This window comes from Nannobrachium achirus, assembly GCF_963921795.1.
Source record: "Nannobrachium achirus genome assembly, chromosome: 24".
Classification (NCBI taxonomy): domain Eukaryota; kingdom Metazoa; phylum Chordata; class Actinopteri; order Myctophiformes; family Myctophidae; genus Nannobrachium; species Nannobrachium achirus.
The window spans coordinates 40,156,317-40,183,515 of record NC_137831.1 but is presented as its reverse complement, the minus strand read 5'-3'; the positions used below and the strand labels follow the sequence as shown (position 1 = coordinate 40,183,515).

General features: G+C 43.3%; 1 pseudogene across 1 annotated transcript in view; it reads right to left on the bottom strand.

Annotated features, from left to right (window-relative positions):
- The window catches only part of LOC308280287, a 104,938-nt pseudogene extending 82,895 nt beyond the window's left edge, over positions 1 to 22,043 (bottom strand). The window contains exons 1-6 of the transcript in view: positions 21,881 to 22,043; positions 17,881 to 18,458; positions 7,404 to 7,424; positions 4,236 to 4,298; positions 2,320 to 2,373; positions 720 to 764 (exon numbers count right to left, since the gene is read on the bottom strand). The product of the transcript in view is annotated as an uncharacterized misc_RNA (transcript). The remainder of the gene's footprint in view (positions 1 to 719; positions 765 to 2,319; positions 2,374 to 4,235; positions 4,299 to 7,403; positions 7,425 to 17,880; positions 18,459 to 21,880) is intronic.
- Between the last annotated feature and the right edge of the window lie 5,156 nt (positions 22,044 to 27,199).

Below are 27,199 nucleotides of genomic sequence, written 5' to 3'. Positions count from 1 at the left end.
CCTTGATAGTCTCTTATCAGCGCACCTGTGTAATTCTGCGTATTCACCATGAGATGGCGACAACAGCCATTCACTTGTGTAGTCGCTGACGTCACTCGTTTGCGACACCTCTTTCGTTGTTTATCCACTAGCCTAGCTCAGCTGTGTTTAGCCATTAGCTTACTATGCCTAACTCTAACCCTAACCCTAACCTTAACCTCTGTAAAACTATGCCTAACCCTAACCCTAACCCTAACCCTAACCTCCGTGGGGTGAGGCGCTATCATTCCTGCCGACGCTACGTTGTCGTTGTTGTGGATCAAAGTGACCGCTTGTTCCGCCCCACGCCACACATTAAAGCGCTCCTATTCTATTCTATTTCACTGAAACTCAAAAAAACTGTGACATATATACTATTAGGCTACCTTCTGTGTACATAATACTGACAAATTCCTCATACAGTAGGCTATGTGCAAACATACCTGGCAAACTAGAGCTTTTCAAAGCTGTAATAATTTCATTGGTCAGATGCGGGGGTGCACTCATAGAGCACCTGAAAGCTGATTGTTCGGTAGGGCTTGTACTGACCAATCAGAACGTCCAGCAGCTGAGTAACATTTCCTTCCCCAGTGTTCCAAATGTCAGTATGTCGCTATGATATAACAGCGTCATGTTAGCTCACCAAAACCAGTTCCTGCACCGCTACCGTGCCAGGTGAATAGCATGACGACTTTACTCACCTCCGCCCCTTCTCGACCAGGTAATCCACTGAGCCCGCCTTCACCCTGTTAGGAACAGGTGACAACATTTTGGGTGAGTTTAGTTTGACCCTGGCTAGTCAAAACATGTGATAGAAAACACAAAAGTTGTGCTTACCGTGCGACCGCACAACTTTACTAACACAAACTACAATTGTGGTACGCCGAATATGAATTCGCTATTGGCCCAAAATAGGGTCGCCAGGGTGAAAGTGGTTAGTTTGTTCATTTTGTTGATTTAAGCCTTTTTGAGCGGTGGTCAACCACTCCTAAGAGTGACTTTGTCAGTTCCTGTCTATCTAGTATCTATGTTACTATGTCCGTATCATGACCTGCAATACCGCTGGTGACCTAGTGTTGCTTCAAAGCAGCCAAAGGTATGGCTCCTCCATACCTCCAAAACCTGATCAACCCCTACACCCCCACCCGTTCACTTAGATCAGCCAACACAGGGAATGACAGAACCCTCGTTAAAAACCCCAGGGCAAAAATCCACTCGTCCGAGACAGTTTGCCCTCCTGGCCCCAAAGTTGTGGAATAAACTCCCTGTCGCACTTAGAACAACGGACTCACTCGCTAGCTTTCGCCGTGGACTGATGACTCACCTTTTCAGACTCCACCTAAACCCATAGCACTACTGAACCACTCAATGACCATACATGAAGCTAGTTAGCATTTGTTTTTAGGTTTTTTAGAACCTTTTTATCTTTACTGATTATATTGTTTTTTCTAGATAGATATTCATTTGCATTTGGTATATTGCTGTTGATGTACTGACATATTATCTTGTTTATTATTGTGATGTTGTATCTGCTTAGTCGCTTTGGATTAAAAGTGTCTGCTAAATGCCTAAAATGTAAACTGTTGGATGGCCTGCTCTGGCCACTCGTAGGCTTATACACCTTCATGTAAAAGGCTATTCTGACTGGGACTGTGTCCATCCTACTAATATGGATTTATTTCTTGCAGGAAAGTACAGAACACTTTACGTTCCCAGGACTTTTTCCTGGGTTTCAAAGATTGGGAGAAGAGTGTTCTGCACACTCTATAACAGAATTAGCTCAGTTAAATGCTTTAAAATCCAGGATGAGAGCAACGGAGGCTGACTTGGATGTAATTGTTTTAACTGACTTTGTACTCCCTTGTGTTTTGTGTCTTGCTGGAACTATATCGTCGTTGTCGGGTGGAAACCTTGTAAGTCCAAAACTGTTCGTTTTGCATTTATCATTTTAAAAAACGATTTAAACTAGTGAAAACAGCCGATCTACAAGCACACAACGCCTCGCGCTGCGAGGCGTTGTGTGCTTGTAGATCTGCAGTTTTCACTACCTTTGTGCGACAGCCTTGTATGATGAAGCAGGGCTTTACTTTGCGAAAAAAAAACATACAAATTTGAAACTTGGAGATACAAGGTTTCTGCCCGTCAGTGACGATATGGTTTTACATTCACGCTGCTGCCTGTCTTGGCCAAGTCTCCCTTGAACAAAAATGATTCTTAATCTCATTTTTAACCTGGTTAAATAAAGGCTGAATAAAGGTAAACAAATAAAAGTAATAAAATAAATGAGAAACTGTACTGTACCTTGCTTCCTTTTAAACCTGGGATTCCATCCTCTCCAGGCCGACCCTTCTTGCCCTGTGAGAGTTGGAGGACATAACGTTGAGGGTAAAAGAAAAGCATAAAGAAGACAGTGCGGTATATGAATTGAAAGCAGCTCCAATGCTTGGTGTTATATAAGTTTCTATTGATGATCTGTGTTTACTTTTGCAGTTTACTTTTGCAGTACAGTGCAGTCAGTACATGCAGTACACTTTTGTGTGTGTGTGTGTGTGTGTGTGTGTGTGTGTGTGTGTGTGTGTGTGTGTGTGTGTGTGTGTGCGTGCGTGCGTGCGTGCGCGCGCGCGCGCGCGTGCGTGCACGCATGCGTGCGTTTGTGTGTAGCTCTTTGCAGTATCTCTCTCTCTCTACCAGAACTGTACAACAGTGGAACTTTTTCATGTCAAGGACCCCCAAAATAATGTGGCCCCATCTGAAAATATTTTTTTCCAGGGACCCACACATAAGATTTGTGTTGTTGAAATGTTTAGATATTTTTTTTTAAATAGCTGATCTACAAGCATACAATACGTTGCCCCGCAACGCATTGTGAGCCTGTAGATTGTCTTTTTTCAAATAGCCAATGTACAGCACAGTTTAAAGTGGTTTTGATTCATTTCGATGCTATATTAACAGATGTATCTCGGGGCACATGCAGTGCTCCCACCATTGTGCAGCTGCTGCCCATGATGTAACCATCAGTCTCTGTTTAGCCCATTAGCCGTAGCTTTATGGCGTTAATTACCCCACCTCATCCTGTGCGAGTACATCAAAGCAATACCACACAGTCGCGTTCTGCTTTGTGACCTTCTCGGTACAAAATAAGTTCCCATCACAGCGGGGGCTCTGCGAAGATTGAACATTTTTATCGCATTTAGCGCCATAAAGCGCCACAAAACACGTTTTGCGTGTTTTGTGGCGTATAACTTAATGTTTTCAAGAGGGTCGTAGGCAGGGACGTGCTGGGCCCCTGATTCAGCCCGGGACAAAGAGTTGGAGAGGCCCTCATTGCGCGCTATAGAGAGAGAGATCTCTCTGTAGCGCTGCTGCTACTCAAAGATTTGCCATTTCAGATCATGACAAAGTGACAAGCCAGTGGGCCAATTACTGTACATGAGTTATATTTCGTCGTTGTCGGGTGGAAACCTTGTATGTCCAAAACCGTTTGTTTTGTATTTATCATTTTAAAAATGATTTAAACTAGTGAAAACAGCCGATCTACAAGCACACAACGCCTCGCGGTGCGAGGCGTTGTGTGCTTGTAGATCTGCTGTTTTCACTACTTTTGTGCGACAGCCTTATATGATGAAGCAGGGCTTTGCTTTGCGAAAAAAACGTACACATTTCAAACTTGGAGATGCAAGGTTTCTGCCCGACGATTTACTTTGTTGGCTGCCCAGCCCCCAAAATGGAACAAAGGCCGACATTTTATTTTTAATTTTTTCCCAATGGCCGGCCTGGACCGGCCGGGAATGAACCGGCCCTTCGGGAGTTGTCCCGCTTTTCCCAATGGCCAGCACGCCCCTGGTCGTATAGGCTTCTCCTGATTTCCTGAGTGCATTATGTGTTAAGGCCTGCTCACAGTAAACTCTGTTAGAGGAATGCGAGGCATTCACGCTACTCTCACTGCTCCAGGGAAATTTGCTTTTTCACAAACCGCGCAATTTGCGAAGCCCCCCGGACGCCCCCCTCCTCAAAAGCCTGTAATTATCTACACTGATTTCATCAAGGTGTCTTTGTCAGCTGCACTGTACCACGCACTTCTTCAAAGCAGCCGATCTAGGCTATCTAGCGTCTATTAAGGGGCATCAGGAATTATGTGTGGTTTTCCAAGAGGGGATGTGATCTTCCTGACAGTAGAAATGGACTGCGGTGGGACTTTGGGGTGAGGTAATACTTACGGCGGGACCGGCGGGACCCCTCTCGCCTTTGTCACACGCACACGCACTCAGAGCGAGGGGACACTAGAGAGACAAGGGAACAAAGCACAGACTCAGACGGGCCACTCAGAGACACAAGTGGAGATTTACAATTACTACATTTGAGACGTTTAGCAGACAAGATCGTGCAAGTGCAAGATCAGAGGGAATGGCACGAACCCTAATCAACCAACAGCAGCACACTGTGTGTAAATAGAGTGCTAAGAAAACAAGTAAGTGGAACAAAGTAACTAGCAGAGCAAGTAGACATCAAACACAGCATCTGTTTAAGTCATGAGAGTAACTCGGATCTGTGGCAGGCAAATAAAGAGAATAACAAACACTACATAGCACATGTGAACAAGAAAACAATATTTACACGCATCTATAGAGGGTATGCGCATGCATAAAGTGAATGGCAAATAGACTGGGAAATCGAGTGGCAAAGTGAGTGGCAAAGTGAGTTTAAAGGGGAAGACCACCCATTTTCAATATTGAACTGTGTCATTAATATACCTTAAAGGCTGTGTTGCCTAGAACTGGAGGATTGATTTGGGGGTTTGTATTGTAAAGTACAACTTGATGACATCACACCGTTGTACTTTACAATACAAACCCCAAAATCAATCCTCCAGTTCTAGGCAACACAGAAGGGGGGGAACGTTTTTTTCTATTTCCACACAACTCCTCTAAGTTATATTAATGACATAGTTCAATATTGAAAATGGGTGGTCTTCCCCTTTAACGTTGTTTAACGTTGTTTAATGCAACCGTTACCGGATAGCACTTTTCTGTTTGGAATTATGGGCTGTCAAGGCCAGAAAGTAGTTTTTTTTGCCACTCAGCAGGCGTTCCCGCATAACTTCCGGGTATGATGATGATGTCACGCGCATATCCTCTATTCTCAATAAAGCCTAATTTATGATCTGTTGCACGACAACATTGTTGCGTGAAAATATACAGACCTACTGTACAAGCTCACAGCATCGCATCCGCAACGCGTTGTGAGCTTGTAGGTCAAGGTCCAAGGTTATTGTTACATTTTGTGCACAGCACAGGCACATACGAGTAAAACTTATTTTTCCTTCAGACAATGTAGCAGCATGAATCAGTAATAATAATAAAAGTAAAGAAAAAAGGAGGAAAGGTACAAGAAAGAGAGCAAAACACAGCAAAAGAATAGTTTTATATCAATAGGTCCTTGATAGATATGAATTATGATACATAATTGTATGATTTGTGTATGAGGCTCATATGACAATATAAGTTATATTATGAACTGAACTTACAGTATAGGAGACCATATTTTGGTTGTACTGTAAGTTCAGGCTAGTGGATTACAGGCCTACAAAATCATGTTTTGGTTATACTGCATGTCACTAGTGGAAAGTTACCAACACTACGTGTCTCTGTCTTGTTGTTTTGATATGGGAACGAATCAATGAGTCCCACGATCTAACTGTCATATACTGTACTCTTTATATATTGCATGTTAACTTCCATCTGGGAAGAGAGAGAATTAGCAGGCTGCCACTAGGATGGTAAGCTCACCGTATTGTCTTCCTTGTCTGACTCTCTTCAAATACAGCAATTTATTGATAGTCATTTGGCTCGTCTCTGTCTTACTTTGGTTATGGATTTATCCATATCCATATTTATTTAACTTAATTAATTTATTTATCAGTCCTATTGGTAGAAAACTATTCTTTTGCTATTTGCTATTTGTTATCCTATTGAATAGGATCAGCGTATGTACAACGTACGTACATGCTTGGCATATTAAATTCAACATCAGCATTCATCAGTAGTTGCCTGCCACAGTACCTTGTATGCAGCACCACAGTACCTTCTATATAACAGCTCTGCTGTTTTCGTTGTGAGATGAGGTATACAATAAGTCAGGCTTAAAGTTTTACTATGTAACTTTTTTTATAAAACAAATCTTAAAATTGTCCTAACTGTTAAATCGCTAAAGTTTTAGAACACCCACTCCGTTATTTTCAGCTTCTGAAGCCTTCTCTTTATATGTTTTCTATGATCCTGGCCGTGGACCGGTTTTCGCGCCATGATGACGTAATCTGCATCATCTGTATACGTTGTGTATACGTTGCCCAATCACATCGCCGATCATGCACACATGGTACACTACCGGCCAATGCAGCGCATCTTGAAGTGGGGTCGCCATATTTGTAGTCGCCCGTGTGTCTCTTTACTCAAAAGCTAATCTCGCCTACCAGGCAGGGTGAAGTAGTCCGTTTCTCCGGAATGCCTGAACGCACAGGAACCAGGGACCCCTCTAAAGATAGCTCTCGGCGTTGTGGAGGCAGACGCGGGGGTGTGAAGGTACGAAAAACGGGCGAAAGACGCGAACGCGACCGCGGTTTGCTATATGGCTACTGACCACTAGTTGAGAATCTTACACAGTATAGCTTTAACATTACTAGCATCTATCTAGATCAGGGGTTTTCAAAGTGGGTGACGGGGCACCCTGGGGTGCCGCGATGGCAGTCCAGTGGTGCCGCGAGATAATTTGATAACATTTGGAATTTATTTAGTATCATTTTAAACTTGAAGTACAAAGTTATTTTCAGTCAGTTCTAACCAAAATGGCTATTATCTCAAAGTTTTCCTCGCAACATAATCACAAAAATATCGTCACTGTCGGGCAGAAACCTCGTATCTCCAAGTTTCAAATGTGTACGTCTTTTGGTAAAGCAAAGCCCTGCTTCATCATACAAGCCTGTCGCACAAAACTAGTGAAAACAGCCGATCTACAAGCACTGCTTGTAGATCTGCTGTTTTCACTAGTTTAGTACATTTTATAGATGATAAATACAAAACGAACGGTTTTGGACATACAAGGTTTCCACCCGACAATGACGATATGCTATAAATATAAGGTGCTGGGAGTGAAAAGTATAATGTAGGGGTGCCTCGGATTTAAAAAAATAAATATTTATGGGGTGCCCTGAAACAAAAAAGTTTGGGAACCCCTGATCTAGATAAGCAACAAGTAATCTACAGACACAAAAAAGAAGGAGTTCTGGGGGGTGAGGTGGAGTCTGAAGAGGTGAAAAGGAGTGACGAAAGATGGGGAGCGAGTCAGATACATCATAAATCAAGAAATGTACTACTGTACAATGGACTTACCCCCTCATCAGCCAGTAGAGTCTGTGGAAATGAAAAAACAAAAATTAGTAAATGAAGATTGATAAATATATTATTTGTAAACAACAACACCTTCTTATTCCCCTATGAGACACATTAATCCATCACAAAGAGATAAGACAGGAGAGTGATTCAGAGTGAGAATGGAATGTTTACTGGAGAGAGAGAATTCAAGACAGGTACAGTACATAAATAATGGTTCAATGGTTCGTGCTCTCTCTGACAAATGATGTTTTGACATGAGTATAAGTATGGTCATTTGGTCAGTCAGTGGATGACGTTTCAACAGTTCATAGGATATGTTTCTTGTCCACACAGAAATGACAAGACAAAGAGTCCATATACAGTAGCAAAGAGTTCATAGGTTCCTGAAGAGATGTCCTTTGCTGGTGTCTGCATGACACCAGGCTGAGCCTTATAAACCAAAACAATTAATTCTCATTGTTTTTGGTACAGGCTCCATGGCAGTAGATAAGGCATTTCTACCAGACAGAAGCCTGGCCTTGTAAATGCTGCACATGGCATTATGGCAGGACACAGTCACTGTGCCTTAGGGTCAGGTGGTCAGTTGGTCATCAATATGAATTGATAAAAAGATGATATAAACCACAACAAAATACCTAACAAAGATGAGGTCAGAGGCTAGTCAAAATGCTGCACTCATGACATGACGAGGCTAAACATTTTAGCCTTGAAATGTAGGCGTCATTTAGGTGTGTCAGAGCATTGTGGCACCTAAATAAACACAGTAAACATGTATAAAGTTAAAAGGCCAGATGCTGGACAGAGTGTGTACAGCAGGGTTCCCCATTTGCGGCCCGCGGGGGGGGGGGGGGGGCTCCACCAACCCCAGTCAGTGGAGTAGTGAAAGTTACAGGTCTCTGCACTGTCAGGGAGTCGCTCTCCATTCCGACATGAAGCCGAAATTGAGTTCTAATTGTCGGAGTGGCGACACTCCCATAGGGGTTAAGTTTAGGGTTAGAGATAAGATTAGTATCGCACTGTCAAGTGTCAACTAGCTGCTGTTATACAGATGCATACTTTTCAAGCAGACTGGTTAATTGGTTCTTAACTTACCGGTATTTTGTTTCAACTTTAAGGAGTACACTTCTCAAAATAATTATAATAATGGTGGTATAAGAGCAGCAACAACACTAGTTTATCTGAACTGTCGCTGGAGTAGCGGGAACGCGCCGCCGTCGCCCCCCGCAATGTTGTGGCCCTCGGCTTGGTACCCTAGACATAATTCGGCCTTTGGGGAAAACTAATTGGGGAACCCTGGTCTACAGTGTCTACAGCTCTGCACACACTGGATCCAGCTAAAATGGTATTTACATGTTTAGATTACCAACAAGGTGACGTTTCGAACCTCTTCTTCAGACTGAGGAAGATCTACCAGGCTGGAAACGTCACCTTGGTGGTAATCTAAATAAAAAATACAGTTGGAGCTGGCTCCAGTGTGCGGACTCTGTTCTCTTTTAGCATTATGTAGCTCCTTTCGGAATCCCTCCCTCCGCTATGCAGCTCCGAGATGAGGTTCCTCGCTGTCGTCAACCAGAATCGTTCGACTGGGTAGAAGATCTGCCGTTCACGAACACTTCTTACCTTTTGTGAACATTCTATCCAAAAAGTGAAGGTCCTATGCTGGCCTCTCATCGTTTTACTTCTCAAGCGAGGGAGAAAATCGAAGCAACGTGTTGAAATAGTTCGTTTATATCGCTCATTTTGTCAGCTGGTTCTGTGTTTTCCACACTCTTATTCGTTATATGTTACAGTCAGTTTGGGTAACTCAGTGAGATTGGGGTAAGAGCGCTCGTTTTGTCGTTCACCACACACCCCTACCACCCCCTGGATCAATTCACCTTGATAGTCTCTTATCAGCGCACCTGTGTAATTCTGCCTAGTCACCATGAGATGGCGACAACAGCCATTCACTTGTGCAGTCACTGACGTCACTCGTCTGCGGCAACTCTTTCGTTGTTTATCTACTAGCCCAGCTCGGCTGTGTTTAGCCATTAGCTTACTATGCCTAACTCTAACACTAACCCTAACCTTAACCTCTGTAAAACTATGCCTAACCCTAACCCTAACCCTAACCTCCGTGGGGTGAGGCGCTATCATTCCTGCCGACGCTACGTTGTCGTTGTTGTGGATCAAAGCAACCGCTTGTTCCCCCCCGCGCCGCACGGCGAGCGCTCCTGTTCTCAATTTCACTGAAACTCAAAAAATAACGTGACATATATACCACATGACCAGGGGAGGTAGTAATGTTTCCTATGCAGCCATAACTTCCGGAATGTCTAAAAAACATGGGACCGGCTGACAAAATGAGCGATATAAACTCTTCATTTCAACACGTTGCTTCGATTTTCTCCCACGCTTGAGAAGTAAAACGATGAGAGGCCAGCATAGGACCTTCACTTTTTGGATAGAATGTTCACAAAAGGTAAGAAATGTTCGCGAACGGCAGATCTTCCACCCAGTCGGACGATTCTGGATGACGACAGTGAGGAACCTCATCTCGGAGCTGCATAGCGGAGGGAGCGGTTCCCGAAAGGAGCTAAGCATTATGGCACATTACCTCGGCCAACGGGTTCAAATATGATGTTAGGTTAATAGCAGCGGAGAAGGAGCTCACATTTTCTCATGCGGAGAAAACATTTATACAATGTGCGTGTCATATGTCACAGACGGTTCGCATATAGTCTGTTACTCAAGTGGAACTGGGATGAGGAACGCACAGTTGGTGGTGGTGGAGGTTCAAAGGGTCTGTCAACTAAGTCTTTTTTCGGTTTTGTATTGCTGGATAAAACGAAATGCAACAGAATACATTAAGGCATGGCAGGCATTCATTACAGTATGTATGAAAATACATTTTGCTTTTTCTTTTGTAAGTTTCTGGCCTTGTCCCCGAGGAGGGGTCATCATCTTTAAAATTCAGGAACTTACTGTCCCTATTTACATTTGTTTTAATTAGGTATAATGCATCCATTACATGCAATGTGTATTGCCAGCATAACAAGCCGACTTGTTTATCTACGAATGCACACACATGCGCGCGCTCGCGCGAGCGTACACACACACACATACACACACACACAGTGATATAGAGAGACTATGCACACATGCACACGTGCACACATAAAGATCAAAGGGGGCTTGAGCCCCTGCCCTTTTACCCATCTGTAAAAAGTGCCCTCCCTAAACCATGAATGCAGTTTTCACTATGGTGAAAGAAATGCAAATGCCCTCTTCCCATGCCATATCTGAAGGCAGCATTCAAAAGAAGTGCATTCTCCAAACTCTCCTGAAATTGAACGCAGCATATTATGTTGAAAAAAGAAAATTGCCCTCTCTGTGTATATAAATCCATGGCGTTAAGCCACATCTCCAGTATTGACTTGATTATGCTTGGTTCAGTGTGGTATAAAGCACCGAAAATAGCCGACCTCCAAGCTCACAACGGAGCTTGGAGGTCGGCTATTTTCAATATTTTCACAAAAAGGCCCTTTTAGAAATGTCAGCCTCTGCCTCTCTAACATTCTCTGCACGTCCCTGCTTCTTTACGTCTGTAAACCTGTGATGTGACAATAAAGCTGATTCTGATTGACAGACAGGCAGACGAACACATGAGAACTATAGCCATGAGAACTAACAGCTCCAACTCTGTAAAGCTGAGGTACAGTATCCTTTGGTGAGGTAACTGCGCGCCCTAATCATCCCAACAATCACAAACGAGGGCCCCCATAACAATCCCGCTGTTTAAACATCCAATTAAAACTCTCTCGCTCTAGGCCAGGTTTCCGTTGTTTAGACGTCGGCCATATATCCATACAGTCACCGCACACATACTCCTGCACCTGATTCCGTGACTGAGGCTTAACCCTGCAATACCCGAATTCATTTCTACTTGCCAAAAAAATAAAATAAAAAAAATTAGATGTTGTTGTAGGATTCCTAATCAGAGGAAAATGTAATGTTTAAAAATGAATAATGTTTTTGTAAGGTTTTAAAGCCATAAATCATAAATCTAATTTACATTTTGGGGATATTTTTCACAATAATAACACACAGTATGTACATGTTCTAAATGATCACCAAAAAATATATTACAGGCTTTTTACTTATGTTTTTGTGAGGAAAAGCTTCAGTGAAAAAGTGAGATGTTGTTCGTCTAAGACTCTGGACTCCAGAGATCTTGAAGTTGTGTGAATGCCAGCCTCTGTGGGGGGTATTCATATATGCAAATATCGTGGCCAATGGCATTGTAATACTAAACAATAGGATTTAATGGTGATGTTAATGTGAAAAAAGAACAGGAAAACTAATTGTAATTTCTTTTATATATATATATTTATTTATTTTTTGCCAAAAAGCATCACTGGGCCTTGCAGGGTTAGACATGCACACCCTGAACCTGAAGTTCCCAGTTGCAGCAAAAAGCTTCCATCTTGCCAAGGCCCCTGCTTTTCAGCCCATACACTTGAAGTCCTCAACATGAAAGGCGGCCCGCATTCTCTCTATAGAACAGACGGAATGAGGAAAAATTCCACTGAGACTAAACACAAACCACATGGACCGGTCAGTCTGATAGACTTTCAGAGCATCCAGTATATTTGTCCGCAGGGATGATGACGGAGGTTGTGTGCGTGTGTGCGTGCGTGCGTGCGTGCGTGCGTGCGTGCGTGCGTGCGTGTGTGTGTGTGCCAGGGACATGCAGAGAATGTTAGAGAGGCAGGGGCTGAAATTTCTATAAGGGCCTTTTGGTGAAAATATTGAAAATAGCAGACCTCCAAGCTCACAACGCGTCGCAGTGAGCTTGGAGGTCGGCTATTTTCAGTACTTGATACCACACTAAACTAAGCGTAAAAAAGGCAATACTGGAGATGTGGTGTAACGGCATGGATTTCTACACAGAGAGGGCAATTCTTTCAACATAAGATGATGCATTCAAGTTCAGGAGAGTTTGAACAAGGCAATTCTCTTGAATGCTGCCTTCAGGTATGGCATGGAAAGAGGGCTTTTGCATTTCTTTCACCATAGTGAAAACTGCATTCATGGTCTGGAGAGGGCACTTTTTTCAGGCAGCTAAAAGGGCAGGGGCTCAAGTCCCCTTTCATGTCTATGTGTGCACGTGCCTGGTGTGTGCGTGTGTGTGTGTGTGTGTGTGTGTGTGTGTGTGTGCGCGCGCACGTGTGTGTGCGTGCGTGCGTGTGTGAGGCCACTGTCTGTAGTGACTTTACACAGTCTGTTCATCCCCCACTGGGGCACCGCGGTCAAACGTCCCGAAACAGAAAGGCATTCCAGAGATAAAAGACGCGCTGTGAGTCGGGACAGACGTGCTTATATGACTTTCAGATGCCGTGTATACGAGAGAGAGAGAGAGAGAGAGAGAGAGAGAGAGAGAGAGAGAGAGAGAGGGATGAAAGCTTCAATGCCGGACCGGGTGCCATTGGATGCTTGCATGCAAGACCAAGACCAGGGGCGTCAATTGGGTATGGCAGGGGTATGCAGCTGCCATACCCCTGGGGGGGAAATAAAAGTTACTTTTAAATATAAATCCATGAATGTCTCTTTGTCTATCTGTGCTGGTTATTGTGTTGTTAAATTACAGTAAAATAACTACAAATCCAAAATTTTACGAAATGGTCACTTTAACAAGGTATTATAATTATATTCTCCACACTTGTATTCTCCCCATCTTGACAGAATGGTATATTCCCAGGTTCCGCGGGTCATCTGCACAGGTGCAATGCATTATTGTTAATTGTGGCACGTTTACTAACATGCCACGTTTAGCTGCACTTGAACAACGAAAAATAAAATGTACTTCTTGAAATAAATGTATCAGGCCTGTTGCTAAGGTATGGCAACATGACTGTTGTCGTGCACGTGCAAGACGCATGTCATGTTGCCATACTAGGGATGGGACGATATGAAAACGTCATATCACGATTATTGTGAGAAAAGAAATGGCGATTTACGATATTATCGCGATAATCAAAATCACCATTATCCCGGGGCGGAACATTTGCCCAAAAAATAGCAGATCTACATTGAGCTTGTAGATCGGCTATTTCTTGGCAAAGACATTTGTTAGAGAGTGAAAAAAAGACGGTATCAAGTACGTATATTATAAGTACCTTTTACCAATTATAGAGGGTTTAAGTGGTACCGGATATGCAGCTCGGCAAATAAAAGGTGAATTGATCCCTGCAGTGCATGACGGAGGACGATATCACGATACATTAAATCTCCACGATACGATTATCGTTTTTATCACGATAAACGATAATATCGCTTATCGTCCCATCCCTATGCCATACCTTAGCTTTTTCTGAACTGACGCCACTGGGATGAAAGCTTCAACACTTCATGCCGTTGGATGCTTGCATGCAAGACCAAGACAAGGTTGCAGCTCGCAAAGACTGCCCGGTCAAATCAATGCTGAGAGGCGCTCGGCGGCACGTACTTTAGGCCAGGCGTTTTCAAAGTGGGTGACGGGGCACCCTGGGGTGCCACGACGGCAGTCCAGGGGTGCCGCGAGATAACTTGATAATATTTGGAATTGATTTGGACACTTAAAAAATATTTAGTATAATTTTAAACTATAGTTCTAACCAAAATGGCTATTATCTCAACGTTTTCCTCTTTACTTAATCACTAAAATATTGTCACTGTCAGGCAGAAACCTCATATTTCCAAGTTTCAAATGTGTACGTCTTTTGGTAAAGCTTCATCATACAAGACTGTCGCACAAAACTAGTGAAAACAGCAGATCTACAACAGCAGATCTGCTGTTTTCACTAGTTTAGTACATGTTATAGATGATAAATACAAAACGAATGGTTTTGGACATACCAGGTTTCCACCCGACAACGACGATATGCTATAAATATAAGGTGCTGGGAGTGAAAATTATAATGTAAGGGTGCCTCGGATTAAAAAAATATTTATGGGGTGCCCTGAGACAAAAAAGTTTGGGAACCCCTGCTTTAGGCTACTGTAGGTGCCGGATCCCACAGGGATGGTTTTCTTCTTTCTTTCTTTTTTTATGTCTACCACCTGCGTCAACAGACGGAATAGCGTGCATGGAGCTCGTTGAGCCATGCGGCGTGCATGCACGATCTTGCAGGGGGCTTCCTTCGCTTTCTCTTTCCGCCGACTGTATAGCCGCGATTTTTCCACAAAAGCCTCTCAAAATGCACAGCAGATGTGAGCAGTCAATGTGGATGGAGCTCCGTACAGGGGCGTCACAAGGGGGGGGATAGTGGGACTGAGTTACTAGGGCCCATTGGGCCCAAGGTGGAGGGGCCTTAGTTATTTTATGCTTTAGCTATTGAAAAATAGCAGATATACAAGCTCACAGCGCGGCACCGAGTGCCGCGCTGGGAGCTTGTAGATCCGTGAAAATGTGTGCAAATCTTTGAATTTATGTATTTTTTAAGTGAACATTTGTAACTCAAATTTAGCGTCTGGGGGGGTCCCTGGAACTAAATATTTTGAGGTGTGGGTCCGTGGCCAAATACATATCATTTTGGGGGTCCTTCACATGGAAAAGGTTTGAGCACCACTGACATAGATACATAGTTTTTTTTTTTTTTAAAGGATTTGAAATATTCAAAGATTTTCAAGATTTTTCAAAAATAGCAGATCTACAAGCTCGCAGCGCGGCACTCGGTGCCGCGATGTGAGCTTGTATGCTATTTTTTGTATGCTATTTTTTAGTTAAAGCACAGGGGCCCTACAGTGAATCCTTGTACCCAGGGCCCAGAATTTGGTGCGACACCCCTGCTCCATAGCAACTGGAGGTTCCTGTGCAACATATGTTCTAATTGTGTCTGACTGGAAACAGGACCGGAAGGTTTTCTGACAATCACCCCAATCAACCAAGTCAAGGAAAACAATTTAGAGAGCAAGAAGCAAAGTACTTAACCCATTTAGAACGGATAGAACGAATTGTTTTATGCTTTAACTATTGAAAAATAGCAGATATACAAGCTCACAGCGCGGCACCGAGTGACGCGCTGCGAACTTGTAGATCTGCTATTTTGAAAAATCCTGGAAATTTGAATTTTTACCCGATTCTATAAGTGTCTTTTGAATCCTTCTAAGATTTTTTTAAAAACCTATGTTTCTATGTCAGCAATCTGGCCAGCCATCGTCAAAGAAAAGGTCCTTTTCGCTTAACTGGAGCTCAGTTAGTCTGTTCTTGAGAGACTACTATGTTAGTGGTTCTCAAACCTTTTCATGTGAAGCACCCCCAAACTGTTATTTATTTGGCCACGGACCCCCATATGAAAATATCTAGTTCCAGGGACCACCCAGAAGCAAAATTTGAGTTACAAACGTTCGCTTTAAAAATACATATATTCAAAGATTTGCACACATTTTCACGACTTAAATTCTTTTTAGCAGATCTGCAAGCTCGCAGCGCGGCACTCGGTGCTGCGCTGTGAGCTTGTAGATCTGCTTTCAGTAATTCTAGGCCTAAATGGGTTGTTAATGGCAATCTATCCAAACGGCACAACAAAGACCCCTGTCCAAGGCCAATCCAAAATAGTCGTTTATTACATTTGTGCCAAGTGCTGATTACAGAGCGCTATCCCAGAGTGATAATGTTTCCGTTTAACACGGTTATTATCGTCATGCGCATGTGATGACAAGGACCACCGGAATCCACCGCTTTCATTCTAACAGGTGGGTGCAGTCGCTGTAAACGCGAGCACGTCAGTCAGCCCGGTGAAGCGTTCGACATGTGTCACCGAGAGGAAGTGGAAGTTTTAATTTCATTCGTTTGGCTTCGGCTCTGTCAGCTTTTTTTTTGCATTTCTTAAGTGAATTCACTTCCGACCAGCAGCAAACAATTATCAGGCATCTTGCGTTTAGACTGAGGTATTCAAGTACAAGTTCAGCACGTTGTAGCGTTTGCAGAAAACAGCGTGCAAATGCAAATCTCACAGCTGCACGTCCGAATACGATCCAGTTTCCCAATTAAATTCCAGGATTTTGCAAATCAAACGGTAAATTGACTTTAACACATTTAGGCCTAAAACTATTGACTGCTTTAACCAGTGACAAATAACAGATATACAAGCTCGCAGCGCGGCACCGAGTGCCGCGCTGCGAGCTTGTAGATCTGCTATTTTTGGAAAAAGTCGTGCAAATGTGTGCAAATCTTTGAATCTGTGTATTTTCAAAGCGAACGTTTGTAACTCAAATTTTGCTTCTGGGTGGTCCCTGGAACTAGATATTTTGAGATGGGGGTCCGTGGCCAAATAAATATAATTTTGGGGGTCCTTCACATGAAAAGGTTTGAGAACCACTGACATAGTAGTCTCTCAAGAACAGACTAACTGAGCTCCATTTAAGTGAAAGGGACCTTTTCTTTGACGATGGCTGGCCAGATTGCTGACATAGAAACATAGGCTTTTCCAAAAACCTTAGAAGGATTCAAAAGACACTTATAGAATCGGGTCAAAATTCTCATTTTCACGATTTTTCAAAAAAATAGCAGATCTACAAGCTCGCAGCGCGGCACTCGGTGCCGCGCTGTGAGCTTGTATATCTGCTATTTTTCAATAGTTAAAGCATAAAATAATGATACACAATATAGTGTACCCGTTCTGAATGGGTTAAAGTTAAAACCACATGATATACATTTTGTATCGCACTGCCCCTCTGACAGAATTCTATGATTCATTTACATGAACTTCTAGGAGAGGGGAGGAGACTGATAATATTTGAAATCATCTCCAGAAGTTACATGCACTGTGCTAAAAGCTATAAAAGCTGAGTCAGCGTCTAAATCTCATCCACTGCACTTTCATACAGATTAACCCATTTAGAACGGGTACACATTTTGTGTATCATTATTTTATGCTTTAATATTGAAAAAACAGAAGATATACAAGCTCACAGCGCGGCACCGAGTGCCGCGCTGCGAGCTTGTAGATCTGCTATTTTTGAAAAATCGTGAAAATTTGAATTTTGACCCGATTCTATAAGTGTCTTTTGAATCCTTGTAAGATTTTTTGAAAAAAACAATGTTTCTATGTCAGCAATCTGGCTCGCCATCGTCAAAGAAAAGGTCATTTTCACTTAACTGGAGCTCAGTTAGTCTGTTCTTGAGAGACTACTATGTCAGTGGTTCTCAAAGCTTTTCATGTGAAGGACCCCCAAAATGTATTTGGCCACGGACCCCCATCTCAAAATATTTAGTTCCAGGGACCACCCAGAAGCAAAATTTGAGTTACAAACGTTCACTTTGAAAATACATATATTCAAAGATTTGCACACATGTTCACGACTCTTTCAAAAATAGCAGATCTACAAGCTCGCAGCGCGGCACTCGGTGCCGCGCTGTGAGCTTGTATATCTGCTATTTTTCACTGGTTAAAGCATTCAATAATTTCTAGGCCTAAATGGGTTAAAAGCAAGTGTAGCATTTTGTACTCACAATCTCTTTGATGACTTTGTCCACGATGCCCCGGTCCTGCAGGTTGTGGAGGTAGCGCGTGGCGGGCGCGCTCGCAATCAGCCTCAGCTGGGCCATGTTGGCGGCCTCGTTGGCCTCCGGCGTGATGCCTATCGTGAAGAAACGGATGCCCTGGTTCTTGGCGTCGGCCACGGCGGCGAATATGTCGGGGTTCCTGGGGTGCGACACGCCGTCGAACAGCAGCACGGCCACCTTGATGGTGGCGGGACCCGACTCGTCCAGGTAGAGGCGGGTCAGGTTGGTGATGGCGTAGGTGGTGTAGGTGCCGTGGCCGATGTAGACCATGGGCGCGACGCGGGCCTTGAAGTTGTCGGCGCCCTGCCACTGCTTGAAGGTCTGCTCCACGATGACGTGGCTGCTGTACTGCAGCACCGCCGAGCGCGAGAGGAGGCCGCGGCCCGTCTGCAGGCGGAGCCCTTGCAGGCGGTCCACGACGTCCGTCACGAAGCGCTTCTCCTGGGCGTGGTTGTCCTTGGCGCTCTCCGAGCTGTCGATCAGAAAGGCCAGCTCCAGGCTGCAGTTTTCGTCGGAGGCGGTCGCTGAGCGGGAAGAGGAGAATCGCGTTTAGCATTTACAGTGACATAGCGCATTCACCAAATATTCGAATATCAAAGTCACTATTCGACATTGTTCACCGAAGTCGAATATTCGCTTATTTTTTTTTATTGTTTTGTCTTTAAAAATATATATAGTTTATAGATCTTGGCTAGATAGGAAGTCATAAGAATGAGTTGTCAATGCCCCTGGTGGATGAATTTGTTAATGCTCTATACCAGGGCTTCTCAAACCTTTTTAGGCCGTGACCCCCAAAATAAACATATTTGAACTGGGGACCCCCACCCTGACAAGCACTTGGAATTGTAGGTATTAATGTGACTCGATTTCCCCAGATGAATATTGTGAAAATAGCAGATCTACAACGCCTCGCAACGCGAGGCGTTGTGAGCATGTAGATCGGCTATTTTCACAATGTTCGCCTCTTGCTTACTTAATATTTGACAGTTTGGCCAGTCCTTCTGTCGAATATTCGACTATTTGAATACTTTGAGGTTGAATAATTCGAATACTAAAAATCACTATTCGTGAATGCCATACAGTGACACAGCTACTGAATTGAATGTGCTATTCGATTATGCAAATAATATCTTCCAATTAAGCCATTATGCCAATTATCAATTCCCCCATGTACTGCATTGATGGCCCCTACTGGTTGGTCTTGTTACGAGTGTACTGTTGACAATCGAATCATGTGTCTCCTCGTGACACGTCAAGTTGCCAGTCTGCTTCTATTCACCTGACAGTAAAGGCCTTTGCATGCACACAGGCCCGTTGCGATTTTTCTGTTTGCTGCATGATTAAAACGCATTGGATTTGGTGTGCAATGTAGTGCAGAATCCTCACTGCGGATCCGAAAAGGAGTCATAAAAGGAGTCAATGAGTTTTTTACCGCATGCAAAAAGACGCACAAATCGAACTGGGTTCGATCTGGAAGGAAAACGCACTGCTGCAGCCACTTGTCGCACAGCAGTCATAGAGAATCGTCGGTTTCTTAAAAAAAAAATTAAATCGTCTGTTTGCTCCGTGCGAAAAATCTATCCTGGTCTAGTTCTGCTCCCCGCTGAACAGTCACCCTAACCAACCCGTAGGAGTTGCAATTTAGCTGCGACAGAGTTCACGCGCCCAGCTTCACACCTGGCCATGCCGGATGCACCGCTGAGAAAGCTTGCATACAATTTCATACGGACATAAGCTACTATCCACCTCTGTGGCAGGGCAGGATATATCTTCTTCCTCAGATTCTGTGTGATGTTACTGATCCTTGGCTTTGCAAAGAGTTCCAGCTGACCGAAGCCGTTCATATTAAGAGGTCAGACCAATAAAAAGAGATCACACGTGTCTGCTTTAAGAGCTACGGAGAATCATCATGGCAGCTTTGTGGTTCAAAGGAAAGCCAGCAGACCAAGTCAAAGTTCAACGCCGCATAACCAAAGCAGTAAGGTGTATCAAAGGGTTTGGTCTAGGCTGTTCCAAAGGGTCAAGGCCTTTTTCAAAGATGGAGATTATCTGCCGTTATTTTAATGTCCGGCGCGAACATAAAAACTTGACACGCAACCCAACGCGCCTCAGTGGGAACCGAGCCGCTGTGTGGTTCAGCCTGGGAGGAGGTGATCTTTTACGATCTTTTACGATCTTTTTCAAAAAATCGAGTCCGAAGTGATTTACAGATCGGGCTGGCGTGCAGGGGGTCAGATCAGCGTGAGCCGTGAACCTGTGACACCGAGATCACAAATCTGACGTTTGCCCGTACGCTGAAATAAAAGTAACTTAACCTGTGTGCCAGGGACGTGCTGGCCATTGGGAAAAGCGGGACATCTCCCGAACGGCCGGTTCATTCCCGGACGGTCCAGGCCGGCCATTAGAAAATAAAATAAAATGTCGGCCTTCGTTCCATTTTGGGGGCTGGGCAGCCAACAAAGTAAATCGTCACTGTCGGGCAGAAACCTTGTATCTCCAAGTTTCAAATTTGTAAATTTTTTGCAAAGCAAAGCCCTGCTTCATCATACAAGGCCGTCGCACAAAAGTAGTGAAAACAGCAGATCTACAAGCACACAACGCCTCGCGGTGCGAGGCGTTGTGTGCTTGTAGATCGGCTGTTTTCACTAGTTTAAATCATTTTTAAAATGACAAATACAAAACAAAGGGTTTTGGACATAAAAGGTTTCCACCCGACAACGACGAAATATAACTCATGTAATTGGCCCACTGGCTTGTCACTTGTCATGATCTGAAATGGCAAATCTTTGAGTAGCAGCAGCGCTATAAGAGATAGATCTCTCTCTATAGCGCGCAATGAGGGCCTCTCCAACTCTTTTTCCCGGGCTGAATCAGGGGCCCCGCACGTCCCTGGCGCCAACCTTCAAGGTAGAGGGGGCACGGATGTAATAGGCTCAGAGTAATTCACATTTATCTTCCCGATGATGTGTCATATTGAGAAGAATGTGCCCGAGGACACGGAGAGTTCTCAAGGAAATAAAACATTTAGGTAGCGGAGCGTGAAACTATCCCTACAAAAGACGGATGGCGCTGATGAATGGAGGAGATATGATCAATCCAAATGAATTACATCCCCCAGCAGCTTCTTCATTGAGTGTTGCATTTTTTTTTCTTCGCCCACCTGCACCAGAACATTTGTTCCAAAGCAGGACACTTACATTTTCAGCCTTAAACACTTCAACTTATCTAGAAAAGTGAAGTTTTTAATGAAGCTAGACCAGGGGTCTTCAACGTTTTCAGGCCAAGGACCCCTTAGTTGAGAGAGAGATGAAGCGGGGACCCCCACAACCTTGTCGTAGATTCCATATAGTTTCATTGTTTGGCAGCACAATCGTCATTGTATTTTCGATTCATGTCAATTTGTGTTTTAAAACTTGTTATAAACTTGACCTTTCACTCTGTACTTAGTCTGCTCTTTTCCCCCTCTACACCAAAGCTCTTAGTCCTCAGAATATGGATGCTAGGGTTTGGTTAATATAAAAAAGGAGAAAAGTTTCTATCACTCAAAGATTTGGAGGACTCCCTGTAGTAACTCTGGGGACCCCCTGTTTAAAGACCCCTGCCTTAAACACTTCAACTCGAAAAGCGAAGTTTTTAATGAAGCTCTTTGGCTGTATGTTACTCTCCCCGAAACAAATCAACACATTGTATCATTGTCAAATCACAACACCTTGAAATATTTCATATAAATTATTATATCTCTAACTGAACTCTAGTATCTGACATATTGTGCAATGTGTTGTTCAAAGCTCAAGGTCAGGTAGGTTAATTCGGGCCATGGGGCTCAACTATGCGCACCTCAAAGGTTACCCTGAATTCTAAGAAACCATTTCTCTGACGCCTGCAGCATAGTTGTGTGACATTACAAGGAATACCCCTAGAGCCGGCTCTCTCGTACTGTACTTACATAATTTGCCATTTTTGGGTATGGTGTTGGCCGTGTAAGGCTTGCTCTTCCTCCTGGTGTTCACGACCTCTTCCTCGTACTCCTCTTCGTAGTCCTGGGCAGAAAGACGCTGGGCGCCACACAGCATCAGCAGCACCAACAACCAGCACGGCGGGGGAGACATGGCCTCCTATTACTGCCCTGAGAGAGAGAGAGACAGAGAGAGACAGAGAAAAGGAGAAACAGAGAGAGAGGGAAAAAGCGAAAGCGATGGAGAGAGAGAGAGCGTGGTGATGAAAAGGTCATGACACAGGGGCGTCAATTGGGTATGGCAGGGCTATGCAGCTACCATACCGTGGGTCCAGGGGGGAAAATAAAAGTTACTTTTAAATATAAATCCATGAATGTCTCTTTGTCTGTCTGTGCTGGTTGCTGGTTATTACAGTAAAATAACTACAAATGCAAAATGTTACAAAATGGTCACTTTAACAAGGTATTATAATTGTATTCTCCACACTTGTATTCTCCCCATCTTGACAGAATTGTATATTCCCAGGTTTCGCAGGTCAGCTGCACAGGTGCAAAGCATTATTGTTAATTGTGGCACGTTTACTAACATGCCAAGTTTAGCTGCACTTGAGCAACAAGTTCCAGGCTGCCATGTCCAGCCCAAGAAACCGTAGAAACGGGAGAAAAAATGTAATGTACTTCTTAAAATAAATGTATCATGCCTGTTGCTAAGGTATGGCAACATGACTGGTGTCTTGCACGAGACACCAGTCATGCTGCCATACCTTAGCCTTTTCTGAACTGACGCCACTGTCATGACATTTTTGATACTGTACATGCAGAAACACACATTCGCGCGGCAAGCTGGAACACGCGTGTGAGATTGAAACATGTCTCGTTTTCTCGGAGAAGGCACACATGTAACTCACCAACCATGCAGCTCTGCTGACTCAGGGGCCCAGTCCTTATCCCCAAGCGGGCTCAGCACAAATGTGGATTCAGAGTAGATATCCACTAATCCTGAGCATCAAGTGGTTGCCTCCTCCTCAGTGACACAAGTCTGCAGGCCAAGGTAAGTAAGTGTCGATTGGGTATTGATAAGCTATGTATTGACCAGGCCGGTACTGATCAGCAACAATGTGACTCAACACAAGTAGAGCCTATGTTCTGACTCACACTGGACTCCTCGAGCGAGCTTCAATGAAAGACATCCTTTAGGTAAAGTAAGTAAATGAGGGGACGGACCAGCCTCCTTTCAAACTCTCTCCCGTTTTAAGGAGGAGTAGATGGGAAGGGAGGGATGGCCGGAGAGACAGACACTCCTTGATTCCGAGAGAGGAGAGAGGGTGGAACAGCTTTATGACAAGACCAACCAATGTTTTTTCCCCCTTTCATTTTTAGAGGAATGTCATTCTTATTTAGTTAACTTTTGCTTTGTAAAAACAGATGTATAAAAAGTGGAGCTGCAGGCAGTCGCGGTAATTATTCTTAATACTACGACAACACGTTGAAATCACATAACAGGGCTTTGTTGGTTCTTGCCTGATGCCCTGGCACACATAGACATCAAACGGGGCTTGAGCCCCTGCCCTTTTATCCGTCTGTAAAAAGTGCCCTCTCTCCAGACCATGAATGCAGTTTTTACTATGGTGAAAGAATAAACCCTTTTGCAAATCCCGCCCCATTCTGCCCTGTTACTATGATGGGACATTAACCCTGGGCAGATTGTTTTTTATAGTGGAAGTGGATGGTTTTTTTTTTTCCCCTTCATAGCCTCATTACAGCTATATAAAGTACCAAAGGAAAAACACCTAGGTGATATTAATAAAAAGGGAAGACAAAGGTACAGTAGTTACATTGCAAAACAGGGGATTTACCCGAAAATATATGTTTTAATTTGTTTAATCCCAGTGGGACAGAATCCTCTTTGCAGATTCTTTTATAGTGGTAGTGGATGCGATTTTTTTTCCCTTCATAGCCTCATTACAGCTATATAAAGTACCACAAAAAACACATCTACGTGATATTAATAAAAAGGGAAGAAAAAGGTACAGTAATTACATAGCAAAACAGTAGTTTTCCCCCGAAAAATAAATGTTTTAATTAGTTTAATCCTCTGTATCAGAGATAGAAAGAGAAGCGCATTGCATCTTGGGTACTAGGAAGAGGACAGAGAGAATGTTTCTCCTCACATAATAGGCTGGCTTTTCGTAATTCTGCCCATTTAAATTATATGTACCCAATCGTGACTCTTAGACCATTGATAAGGTACATGTGAACTAGTTTGTTGAAGCTTATTCGTTATGATGAGCGAGATCGCTTGACGCTTGCCGTCGCTATCACCGTACCGGCCGATCTCCGTGTCGCGCACTGCGGACAGTTTTTGAAAGGCTGAAGCAACATTCTCCACTGCACAAACTCCACCCCCGATAGCAAAAAGTGAATGTTTTTTTCTGGTTGGCCAGTCAGGGAGTCTCAGGGACCAATCAGAAGGCTGACAAACGGTCTATTGCAAATGCACTCTTTCCCTGCCATACCTGAAGGCAGCATTCAAGAGAATTGCCTTGTCCAAACTCTCCTGAACTTGAAAGCAGCATCTCTGTGTAGAATTACGCCACACCTCCAGTATTCACCATGGACTGTATAAAAGATATGGACAAAGCGAAGCCATTGGTTTCTATGCAGCGCAAATGACACAATATGGGTCCTTGGCATGGGTGTTGCCATCATAGATTGTAAAGGCACCAGAGGATGCTATTGGCTGCCAACGGTCACGTGCAACTAGCGATAGCGATATGAAAATGTTAATTAAGGTTAGAAAACGAAAGGGGAAAATGAATGGGGTCCAATGAAGAACAATTCTTTTTGCGATTGGGCGGGGGGGAAACAGCGCAACTAGTTAGTTCCGTATTGGAGTAATTTTAAATCGGCTGAACTATGCCCCTGCTATTCACTTGATTATCTTTAGTTCAGTGTGGTATCACGCACCGAAAATAGCCGACCTCCAAGCTGAGTTGAGGTCTGCTATTTTCAATATTTCCACCAAAAGGCCCTTTTAGAAATGTCAGCCCCTGCCTCTCTAACATTCTCTGCACGTCCCTGCCTGGCAGCTTCGGTCCCAGCCTTGCCGAGAGAGAACCTGGGCAATCTCCAGTTCTCCTCACAAGACATTACAGTAACCTGGAGTATCTTTTTTTTTTTTTTCTTCTTCTTCTTCTTGCTACAGTGCATGGAAATGGCTTTCCAGGTGTCTCTCCTCCAGACAAGTCCAGGAACCTTGAAAGAGGGGCGGCTAGAGAACGAATACCCGAAGGCAAAAACCTGCGGAAGGTGTACCCATTCACCTGGGAAATCATATAACGCAGTCTCACAAAACAACAAACACGTTCCCTGAAGACTATACAACGGCCGCATCTGACCCAAAAAAAGATCGATTTCATCCTTGAAATAGTACGTTCTTTTTTTTCTTGTGGTCTTTGCGATGACTTGCTCGAATCTGCCGAATGGAATAATGTTTGAATTCACAGTCAGATTAACAGCTGTTGGGTAGTGGCACCACAATGGGCCTATTAGACAGTAACGCAGTTAAATTAGATAGTCAAATTACATTCTTTAACTATTCAAACAGGCCATTTTGCTTCTTCTGAATTAAATCACACCTGTAGTTGCGGTAAAAGTATGATGAATAAACCTGTTTCTGAGTCTTATTGAACCACATACTAATGTCCCTATTCTATCCTATTAATTGTCAAACATAGACAAAATAGACAAATATTAGACCAAAAATATAGGTGAACATCTATCGGAAATAGCAGATCTGCAAGCTCACAGCGTGTTGCATTGCGACACATTGTGAGCTTGTAGATTGGCGATTTTCGCTGTCAATGTACAACAAAGTATATTGGGTGTTATTAAGTGGTTAAACAATTTATCAGGCTTTTAGGACTCAAGAGTTTAAAATATGCGAATCAAGAATATTTTATATGAAACCTGGCTTTGGATCAGAGCAATTCAAAAGCCTGTGGTCCCTCTCTGTCTGCTACTGTAAAGCTCTGTTGCAAGAATGACATGTGCGTGTTTTTATAGTCGACTGTATTCCATACTCAGAGGCATAACGCGACCACAGGCGGGCTGTCATCCAAGAATGTTGCCCTGAAAGATAGACCTCCTTAAATTTGGCTGCGTTCCAAACCCTGTCTTGTAGTGAAGTGGGGAGAACACAGCAAGTACTTATCCTGTGGGAATTATCACTGTCACTTTTATATAGTATTAGTTTAGCCACGACTTTACACTAGGGATTTGGAGGAGTTGACTCTGGGCCTCTCCCAGAGGAAAGCAGAATCCATGATTGAGCCCTCATCTATTGCTCTTTTGTTTCTCAAGCCACAAATGAGATCAAGGTGATACAAAAAGGAGATCTCAGGTATTGCTCCTGTTTCTCCTCTATTTCTGGGGAGCAACATGCCTCAGATGGAAGCTCTGATGAGCTATACAGGAGAGCTCAATAATGTCTCAAATATTGCTCAATTCATCTGGATTGTTGCGTCTCAAACTTAGCTCCAAGTGATATAAAAAATAGCTTTCAATATAATCTCATTTAAAGCTCAATTAAGGCTTTTTGTTACATCTCAGGTCTGTCTCAGAATGACCACTGTTGAGCTGTAAAAGAGCTCTCAAGATTATCTCATTTAAGTCACATTAAAGACTCAGATTGGCCAGTATATAGCTATAAACGATGCAGTCTTCAATCATTCTCATTTGATCATGCATTTGTGTTTAATGCTCATTTTAATTCACTTGCTTTATTTATAGCATATTCAGAAAGTCTTAAGTATATATCATTCTAGCTAGTACAAGCTCTCGAATGATACCAACAATTAGATAAATTATGTCTCAATTTTATCACATACAGAACCAATCTCATGCCAATTTAAGAATGTTAAAAGCAATGTATCAGATAGTTTATTAAGATAAAGTATAGAACTTACAGAAACGTTATCTAATGAAAACTAAGGGTCTGCATCAATAGAATGCTAATTTGGGGGATAACCATTATAAGTTAGTTACATTTTAAGATATTATTACTACTACATGAGTTTCAACAATTTATGCAGCATGACTAAAACTTCAACTTTGCCCTACATTTGTCACATGCCTTTTATAGCGCCACCAGCAGGCCGACTTACGTAATACATATTTTCTTATATTACTCCTTCAAATTTCACACAAATCGCTAGTCATGTGATCAAGACTGATCAGTTAGATCTTTCTTAGTCTTATCCCGTCACGTAAAAATGCTTTAGTCGATTTCTAACCCTTCTAAAAGAGCTA